The sequence below is a fragment of the Dioscorea cayenensis genome, chromosome 6, assembly GCF_009730915.1.
Source record: "Dioscorea cayenensis subsp. rotundata cultivar TDr96_F1 chromosome 6, TDr96_F1_v2_PseudoChromosome.rev07_lg8_w22 25.fasta, whole genome shotgun sequence".
NCBI lineage: Eukaryota > Viridiplantae > Streptophyta > Magnoliopsida > Dioscoreales > Dioscoreaceae > Dioscorea > Dioscorea cayenensis.
Window position 1 is genome coordinate 10,951,543 of NC_052476.1, and position 10,187 is coordinate 10,961,729.

The window sequence follows — 10,187 nt, forward strand, 5'->3', positions numbered from 1 at the left end:
ACAACAGGAGATGATAAAAATCTTACTTTCACACAACTTCAGACTTAAACGCACTCACTTCATTATTCTCAAAATTGAAAATCATTTCACTAATTGTATCAACATGAGTGTCTACCATTAAGGATTTCCCAACCTGCAAATGGACCAACTTCAGTATGTATTTCAAATCATATCCAAAATGAATGAATCTTCTTTACTTGTTAGAATTATCTAGAGGATCTTCAATCTCTACCCAAGTAGTGATGAAGGTATTACTATTAGGGAAGGATATGCTATAAGAATTATTGGAAACTACACTGCCAATGCATCTTATCTTAATTGACTGGTAGTTGATGATGTCTGTCAGGGTTATGAACATCACTATTTGCTGTCAAATTGTTTGCCAAGGAGCCAGTCTGCTTGGATGGCACTACGAATACATTTTTGGCCTAAGTGGAATTTACAGCTTTGATTGTAGAAATATTGACCTTAAATTTAATGGATTTTTTGTTGAGGATTTGATTGAAGGAGGGTCATAGGCTGTGGGTATTGGTGTCGTTGGCTAGTGACCATCAAAGGTGTGGTGAGTGGGTCTCTGCCGCATGGTGCTTGCAGGAGGTAGGCGAAGAGAAGTGCAGGATCCTTACAAAGATGGCTCTGTGTCTTGACTGGTATGGTGGAGTATGGTGTGGCTGAGAAGCTAGTCAACTTGTTTCTCAGGCATGGTAGTTGAAGTAGCTGTGTTTTGGAGAAAAGAAATAGTATTTTATTACTGTAATCTCTAATAGTTAGCACCTGACCAATGCTGGATCAGGTTAAGGTTATGTTATGACCAATGGGGTGAAGGCCAGTGTGTTGCCCAATGGTTGCTATGTTTTGTGTCCCCCTGTCTCTCTAACTTTTGATATAATTAATAGATAGTGGGAGTGTGTGGTTGGTTGGTCAACTTTTCTTCTTAAGTCTTTGTTCTTGTATTGTTATTGACCAGGAGAACCCAGGTGATGAAATAGACAAGCATTTCATCAAACACTTACCAATATACTGAGCATTTCATAAAACAGTGGTGTTTTTCACTTCAAGTTCTCAAATCCAAACCTTAACAAACTGGTATCAGAGATAGGGATGGCGATGACCAGTACTCCGTCAACCTGGGGTCTCCGGTGACCCTTTCTCAGCCATCGGTTCAAGTGTTCAAGGGACCAGAATATGGCAGGTGGAGTCTCTGAATAAAGACAGTCTTCAGATCTCTAGAGTTGTGGGATCTTGTGGAGAAGAGAGTTGCTTAGTCAAAAGATGAGGTTGTGGAGAGGGACAACAAGAAGCGGGATGCAAAGGCTCTCAGTATTATTCAACAAGCTGTGGATGGTCCGAATCTAGATCGAATCTCGGATGGAAAATCGGCTCATGAAGCATGGGAAACGTTGAGGAAACAGTGCCAGGGGACCTCGAAGGTGATAGCGGTGAGGATACAAGCTCTCCGGCAAGATTTTTAAACTCTTTAGATGAGGGACGATGAAGGGGTTCAGGAGTATGTCTCTCGGGTGGTCACCATCACGAACCAGATCAAGGCTCTCGATCACAAGCTCAAAGAACCAGAGGTTGTGTCCAAAGTTCTTTGAAGCTTGGCGCCAAAGTTTGATTGGGTTGCAGTGGCGATAGAGGAGTCGAAGGAGATCACAACGCTCTCTCTTGATGACTTCTACGGGACACTACAGGCTCACGAGGTGAGAGTAAATCGGGCAGCTGGGAAGAATAGTGAAAAAGCTCTCTTTGTGAAGAATGAAGCTTCCAACACATCACATAGCAAAGTGGGAAGTCCGGGATGCTCTTGGGGAGAAAGAAAGAGGTCACGGGAGATCTTTCGCTCGCGGGAGAGGGAGATCTCGGGGTGGCCGTGGAAGAGGCTTTGAAAATAAAAACCATATACAGTGTTTTCATTGTAGAAAATTCGGTCACATGAAAGCTGAGTGCAAGATGAGGGAAAGACAATCTGAGAAGGGGGTTGGTCTTGTAGTAGAAGAAGACAAGGCTGAGAATCTCTTCATGGCAAGTTTGCTCCACTGATGATCATTAAAGTTTAGTGTGGCTTGTTAATTCGGGGTGCTCGAATCATATGACGGGAGACCGGATGCTGTTTAGCAACCTTGATGAATTACTGGAAGTCTCTGTGAGACTTGGAGATGATAAAGAGATGAAGTTTCAAGGTGTGAGGACTGTGTCTATTGTCACTCAGTCAGGAGCTCAGAAGAAGCTGCATGGGGTTTAGTATGTGCCAGTGCTTGCGCATAATCTTCTTAGTGTGGGGCAATTACTCTCAAAGGTGTACTCAGTGATGTTTGATAAAGACAAATGCACCATAAGTAGCAACCAAGGGGAAAGTCAGGTAATCTCTATTCCTAGATCAAGGAATAATATGTTTCCTTTAGATATTGCAAGGATTGAAGGTGTGGCTATGACTGTGAGAGGTCAAGCTCTGGATGAATTATGGCATCTGCGGTACGGCCATTTGAATTATAGAAGCTTCTCATCTCTAGCTTAGAAGGGAATGGTGAAAGGAATGCTTGAGTAAAAGCACAAGGTGCCATGTGAAGATTGTGTAACAGCAAAGCAAGCGAGGAATCCTTTTTCCAGTGGTGCAGCACGAAGAGCCAACTTATGCCTCCAACTTATACACATGGATCTATGTGGTCCAATGAGTGAAGAATCTCTCGGAGGGAACAAGTATTTTTACCTGTTTGTGGATAACTATAGCAGATGGTGTTGGGTGTTCTTCATCAAAAAAAATTCTCAGGCATTCACAAAATTTCAGATGTTTCATGCTCTTGTAGAGAGGCAGACTGGTCTGAAGCTAAAGGCACTGAGGAGTGACAGAGGGGGAGAATTCTCGTCAAATGAATTCCAAGAGTATTATGACAAGCTAGGAATCAAGAGGAGTATACAACCCCTTACTCACCTCAACAGAACGGGGTGGTGGAGCGCAAGAACAGCACCGTTGTTGAAATGGCTAGAGGGTTACTCAAAAGTGGAGAGTTGCCAATCAAGTTCTGGGGTGAAGCAGTTACCACAGCAGTGCACATTATCAATAGATCACCAACGCTTATCCTGCACAACAAAACACAGTATGAAGCCTGGCATGGAGTTAAACCCAATGTGAGTTACTTTAAAGTATTTGGTTGTATTGCTTTTGCATTAGTTCCCTCACAGAGACATTAAAAGCTTAATGATAAGTCAGAAAGGTGTGTGTTTGTTGGGTATAGCTCTAAAGCCAAAGCATATAAATTGTATAACCTGGTCACTCTCAAAACTATAGTGAGCAGGGATGTGGTGTTTCATGAAGGGTCAAGATGGAATTAGGGGAGTGAGCAAGGTGGGTGAACAAACTTTCACAATTGAAGATGCAGGTGAAGATCCATTTGCTGTGGAGGATGGCAATATCGGGAGTAAAGCAATGAGGAGTGGAGATAATTATGTGCAAGGCCAGACATCTCAAGCAGCACAGACTGAAGACACACCTCCAAAAAAGACTTGATTACTAACTGATATTTACAACACTTGCACGTTTTCCTTGTGTGCAGGTGATCCAACTATGTTTCAGGAAGCAGTGAAGTATAAAGGGTGGCAAGAGGCAATGGATGCTGAGATTACTGCTATAGAGAAAAACAACACATGGGAATTGTGTCAATTGCCCTCAGGAAAGCCCGCCAGTAGGCCTAAAGTGGATCTATAAGTCAAAGATCAATGCTCAAGGAGAGATTGTGAAGCTGAAGGCACAATTGGTGGCAAAGGGGTATTCACAGCAGTTTGGAGTAGACTATGAGGAGGTCTTCTCACCTGTAGCATGACTGGAGACAGTGAGACTTGTGCTAGCTCTGGCTGCACATGCTCGGTGGCTTGTGTTTCACTTTGATGTCAAATCTACATTCTTGAATGGGTACATTCAAGAGGAAGTGTTTGTGGTGCAACCTGAAGGCTATATAATCGAAGGAAGGGAAGATGAAGTCTACAGACTGAAGAAAGCCCTCTACGGTTTGAAACAAGCTCCCCGAGCGTGGTATAGTAGAATTGATCATCATTTTTGAGAGCAGGGCTTTATTAGAAGTGAATGTGAGCATACATTATACAAAAAGAAGCAAGAGAATGGAGATAGCTTGCTGCTGAGTTTGTATGTAGATGATATAATTTATACAAGTTCGTCCATTGCTGTGATTGATCAATTCAAGGCTGAAATGATGAGAACTTTTGAAATGTCTGATTTAGGAGAATTGAGTTATTTCCTTGGACTTGAAGTCAAGCACGATTCAGGTGGGATTTTTATTAAACAAAAGAATTACATTGAGAGTATATTGCAACAACTCAAGATGGTGAACTGCAAGGCAGCCGTTATTCCAATGGGGGTGAATGCTCGGTCACAAGCAACACCAGAGAGTGAGTTTGTAGATCCAAAGGTGTACCGGAGTCTTATTGGTAAGCTGCTATATCTTACACACTCTCGACCTGACATCTGTTTTGTTGTCAGCTATTTGTCAAGATTTATGAATGGTCCATGCTCTGACCACTTCACAGCTGCAAAACGAGTGATAAGATACCTAGCGGGAACTAAGAAGTATGGGATGTGGTTCTCAAGAGGTGATGAAGGATTATTGGAAGCATACTCGGACAGTGATTGTGGAGGGTCCCTATCTGATTGGAAGAGCACATCAGGGATGTTGTTGGGTCTGGGCCTAAGTGCGGTTTCATGGAGTTCAAGAAAACAAGAGATAGTCTCTCTATTAACCATGGAGGCTGAGTACATTGCAGCAACATCAGCTGCATGTCAAATTGTGTGGATTCGGAGAATTCTGGAGGAATGTGGTTATGAAATCAGTTGTGCCACACGATTGTGGTGCGATAATCAGTCGGCAATAGTCGTGGCCAAAAACCCTGCACATCATGGGAGAACAAAGCACATTGACATGCGTTATCATTTCATCAGAGGCCTGGTTGCGGACAATGTAGTATCTCTTCATCATTGTTCCATAGATATGCAACTGGCAGACTTGTTCACCAAGCCGCTTCCACAAGAGAGGCATGTGACCATGCGGTCCCTGATTGGGGTGAGAACTCTTCAATCAAGGGAGGGTGTTGTGAGGATTTGATTGAAGGAGTGTCACAGGCTGTGGGTGTTGGTGTCCTTGGCTAGCGACCATCACATGTGTGGTGAGGGGGTCTCCGCCGCATGGTGCTTGTAGGAGGTAGGTGAAGAGAATTGCGGGATGGTGGAGTATGGTGTGGCTGAGAAACTAGTCAACTTGTTTCTCAGGCATGGTAGTTGAAGTAGTTGTGTTTTGGAGAAAAGAAATAGTATTTTATTACTATAATCTCTAGTAGTTAGCACCTGACCAATGCTGGATCAGGTTAAGGTTATGTTATGACCAATGGGGTGAAGGCCAGTGTGTTTCCCAATGGTTGCTATGCTTTGTGTCCCCCTGTCTCTCTAACTTTTGATATAAATTAATAGATAGTGGGAGTGTATGGTTGGTTGGTCAACTTTTCTTCTCAAGTCTTTGTTCTTGTATTGTTATTGACCAGGAGAACCCAGGTGATGAAATAGACGAGCATTTCATCAAACACTTACCAATATACTGAGCATTTCATCAAACAGTGGTGTTTTTCACTTCAAGTTCTCAAATCCAAACCTCAACATTTCTTAGCTTTTGGCTTGCCTATAAGAGTCTCAAATCGGGTTTCGGTAAAGATGATGTTTAGATTGGATAACTTATTTGAATCTGGCAAGTCGACCTTCTTTATAACATTCTCTAAATTATATAGGACAAAAAATCTGGATCCCACATTATTAAGAATTAGTGGTTTTGAATTTAAGGCACTAATACTGGAATTATTTTTTTTCTTTCTTAAATTGGGTTAAACAATCATCCAAGGACCAAATTGACCATCCTTAGAGTTGTTACTCACCAGGACTAGTTAGAAATTGTAGCATAGTCAGCATTGCACTTTGATCAATGGAAATTGTCATGCCAGTCTTAAGAGAGTATGATAAACTTTCATGGCCTACCCTTCCAAATATGAAACAAATCGTGGTAAGCCTTCATATTTAATTCTTTGCCATATATTATCTAACCTAAAACTTATAAGTCAAGGTTTAAGCTAGATCAATTTCAATTACAGCTCTAGAAAATTTACCCCGCTGAGTGAGATGAGTTTTATAATCACCCTTCAATTTTTTCCCAAAAATATTACCAAAACTAGAAAGAATTGCTTCATAATGATATTAGACTGACATTTTTAAAGGAAAATCTAGGTTACCTCCTTTGACATAGTATCCGTAGAAGCATGAAATGAAGGGGTCCATTGCTAAGCAAACAAACACTAGCCTAGGATAATCCAAGGGCTACACAATTAGGTTGTCATCACATTTCCTCACAAGATAGTTGAACTAAGAAGAAATTATTATCAATAACTATGACTTTATAGTCATCTTGAAGCCTTCACGTCTCTTGGATCTATTGTAAATCATTTTGTTTCAAATCAGATGACCCATGAGTTTCATAAACACCTCATACATCCATGTCACTTAACACATGATGTCTTGTGGAAATCAATATTTTGGAACCATATTCATCTTTTGATACATAAATATCACCATTTTCAATGGAAAATTCATGTTGCAATGTTTTATCTTTAACTCTTAATATATTTGTCTCTATCGAGAATAAAAGTCGCAACTTCTTTGACATCATTCTCTATTTCCATATATTTATCCTCTTGAAAGAAATTAGATGAATCATTATCTTTATCTCCAAAGTTGAACTTTTAAGTGGTCCCATGGACTTGGCAATGTGAGAATTTCAGTGCAACCGAGACGTGGAAACATCCAAGCTGTAGATCTTTTCATCTAACATGAATGCCTAGTTCTGTATCAAAACATAAAAAGGCTAAAACAGACTTTTATCTCTCCCCCATTACCCCTCGTTAACTCATTCTTCCTCTCTCTCACATTTTTCCAATGTATTCAGAACCGGACCGGCCCGGCCGGTCGGACCGGTAGAACCGGGAACCGGCCTGCAGTCCGGACCGGTTCTCTAGGATTGGTTGACCAGGAGTCAACCCGGTCAAACACGGTGAACCGCCCGGTTTGACCAGAACCAGGTTGACCCCGGTTCTAAAGCTTTGCAGCCTTTTGCTTTAACTTTTGAAAAAAGCCAAACAGCAGATGTTCTCTTTTCTCTGGCACAAGCTTCGATGTGAGGGTTTTGCTTGGATCTGGACCATCTAGTGAGGGTTTTGCTGTGAGCCTGTGATCCATCATCCATCTCTTTTGCTTTTGTGGGATTTTCAATTTTGTGCTGAAGAACAAGAGGAATATGGAGATCTTTTTATAAGTTTTATCATTGTTTAGCTGCCTGCCTTGGTATCAATTTTGCTTGGCCTTGATCTTTTTATCCAAATCTAAAGGTGTGATGTTATTAATTTTCATTAATTAATATTTGGTGATCATTTTCTTAATTCTTCAAATTTGTTGTATTTTGTTTGAGCATTTGGTTATGTTTGGTATTTGTTTCATGGCAGAATTATCCTAACCCACTGCAAGATAATCCAGCCTATTCGGTTGTCAAGTATGTATGCTTACTCTCTGTTTTGATATTATTATTGAATAGTAAATAAATTTTGTGAATTCCCAATTTAATGGAGGAGTTAATACTTTGAGGCCCCTGATAAATGGTTGAGTTTAATTTATTTAAGAACTTCACTGGAATGAGAATTGCTATTAGTTCTCTACTATCTTATGCAGTCTTTGTTGCCGGCACTGTCACTTTTATTTGCAGGTATACATGTTAAAATGGCAGTTGATATTAGGACTTGACAATGATTATTATTATTATTATCATTATTATTATTATTATTATTATTATTATTATTATTATTATTATTATTATTATTATTATTATGTGTATATATGTTAAAATGGCAGTTGATATTATTTTAAAAAAGAAATTAATTGAAGCCTTAGATTTCTGGTCCAATGTTATGTGATGGTTTGGTGGTGAATTTTGAGTTAATTTGTCATGATGATGATGATGATTATTATTATTATAAAAAAAATGTTGTCTTGTGATGGTGATTATGGGGATTGGGTGAGTATATAGATTGTGATCATTTCTTAATTAAGCTCATTTTTATTTTTTTATGGTAATTGTACCAAAATTGCTATTTTTAGTGGTGTGTTTAAATTATGATTAGGTTATGAGTCATGATCAATTTTGTAGTTCATTTATTAATTATTATGATAATTGTACCAAAATTTTTGGAGAGTGTTTAGATGTTGATTCTTTTTCCATTTGTGTTGTGGATTGCAAATAGATGGAAACTATTGGGTCTCAATCAACACTGTCAAATGAAGTTGAATCTAATGAGCAAACTTCTTCTAGTGTACATATCCGACAAAAAAAAGATATTGCATGGAGATATGTAACTGAGGGGCAAAATTCTCAAGGGAGAAGGATCTTCATTTGTAATTTTTGCCAAAAGCAAAATGCGGGCGAGGGAATCAACCGAATGAAACAACATCTTGCCGGATCAAAAGGCAATGTTGATTCATGCAAAAAAGACCCTTTTGATGTTCAGTTTTTTGATTCAAGGATCATTACAAGAAAATGTTCAAAAAGCCAAAGGAAAAAAAGGAGTTCATGATGATATCGAACTTTATGGAGAGTCTATGCATGAATGCCAAGGTGATGATGTTTTGGTTGGTAAAAGTACATGTGTGGAGATATCCTCTAAAATTAATGATGGAGTTGGCGATCCTACCCAACCAACTATAAAAGCTTCTATGCAAAGTAAAGAGAGGTGGCATGATACGGATATGGCAATTGCTATGTGGCTTTATGATGCATGTATACCATTGAATGTTGTCAATTCTCCATTCTATCAAACTATAATTAGCAAGATACCAAGTATGGGCCATGGGTATACAGGTCCTACATATCATGCATTGAGTGTCAATTTGTTGAGATATTGTAAGCAACAAGTGAAATTAATTATCGATGATTTTCGAAAGACTTAGGCTGAAACAGGATGCACAATTATGGGCGATGGATGGACAGATAATAGGCAGAGGCCATTGATCAATTTCTTGGTATATTCTCCTAAAGGAATATCATTCATTAAATCAGTTGAAGCTTCAGGTTTTATTACAGATGCTCAGACATTATGTAATCTTTTTTCTGAAATCATTGAGATGGTTGGTCCTCAAAATGTAGTGCATGTGGTGACAGATAATGGAGCTAATTATAAGGCTGCTGGAAAGAAGATTGCAGAGAAATATTCTGATATATATTGGTCTCCATGCGCTGCTCATTGCATAAACTTAATTATGAAAGACATTGCTGAAATGGCAACTGTTGAGAGTTTGGCAGTTCTTGCTTCAAAGATTACAGTGTTCATTTATAATCATAAGTGGATTTTGAATTGGTTGAGAAAACAACCAAGGTGGACAGAAGTTGTTCATCCCGAGCTACTCATTTTGCCACAACTTTTATTTCATTGAAGAGTTTATATGACCACAAAGATTACTTACAATTTTTGGTTGTTTGTTCAGATTATAAAAAATTTCTCAAATTGCAAAAAGGAAAAGAATTTAAGCAAATTGTTTTGGATGAAAATTTTTGGAAGAATTGCTTGATAGTTGTGAAGATTATGGGTCCATTGATACGTTTGTTGAGAATTTGTGATTCCGATGAGAAGCCGGCAATGGGATATATAGGGCTCGCAAGGGAATTAAAGACTTATTCAAAAATAAGAAGCACTTGTATAAGCCTTATACTTCCATTATCAAAGATCGATGGAATAGGACCTTGCGCACGGGGATACATGTTTTAGCATATTGGTTGAAGCCGTCATTTCAATTTAGTGAGCAAAACTTGTGCCAAAAGTTAGAGGTTCAACGTGGTATACTTGATATGATTGAGCGGCAAACTTTGTTTAAATCAAGTGATTTAATGGAAGAGATTAGAATATTTAGATAAAGGCAAAAGACTTTTAGTCGGCCACTTGCTTTAACTACTTGCAAAACAACTACTCCGGGTAAGAATAAATTTGATTTTTTTTTTAAAATTTAGTTATATGATTGTTTACTAATATAGGTTTGTATTTTTTTTAATAGATGAGTGGTGGAAATTCTTTGGTTGTGATGTGCCTCATTTGCAAAAATT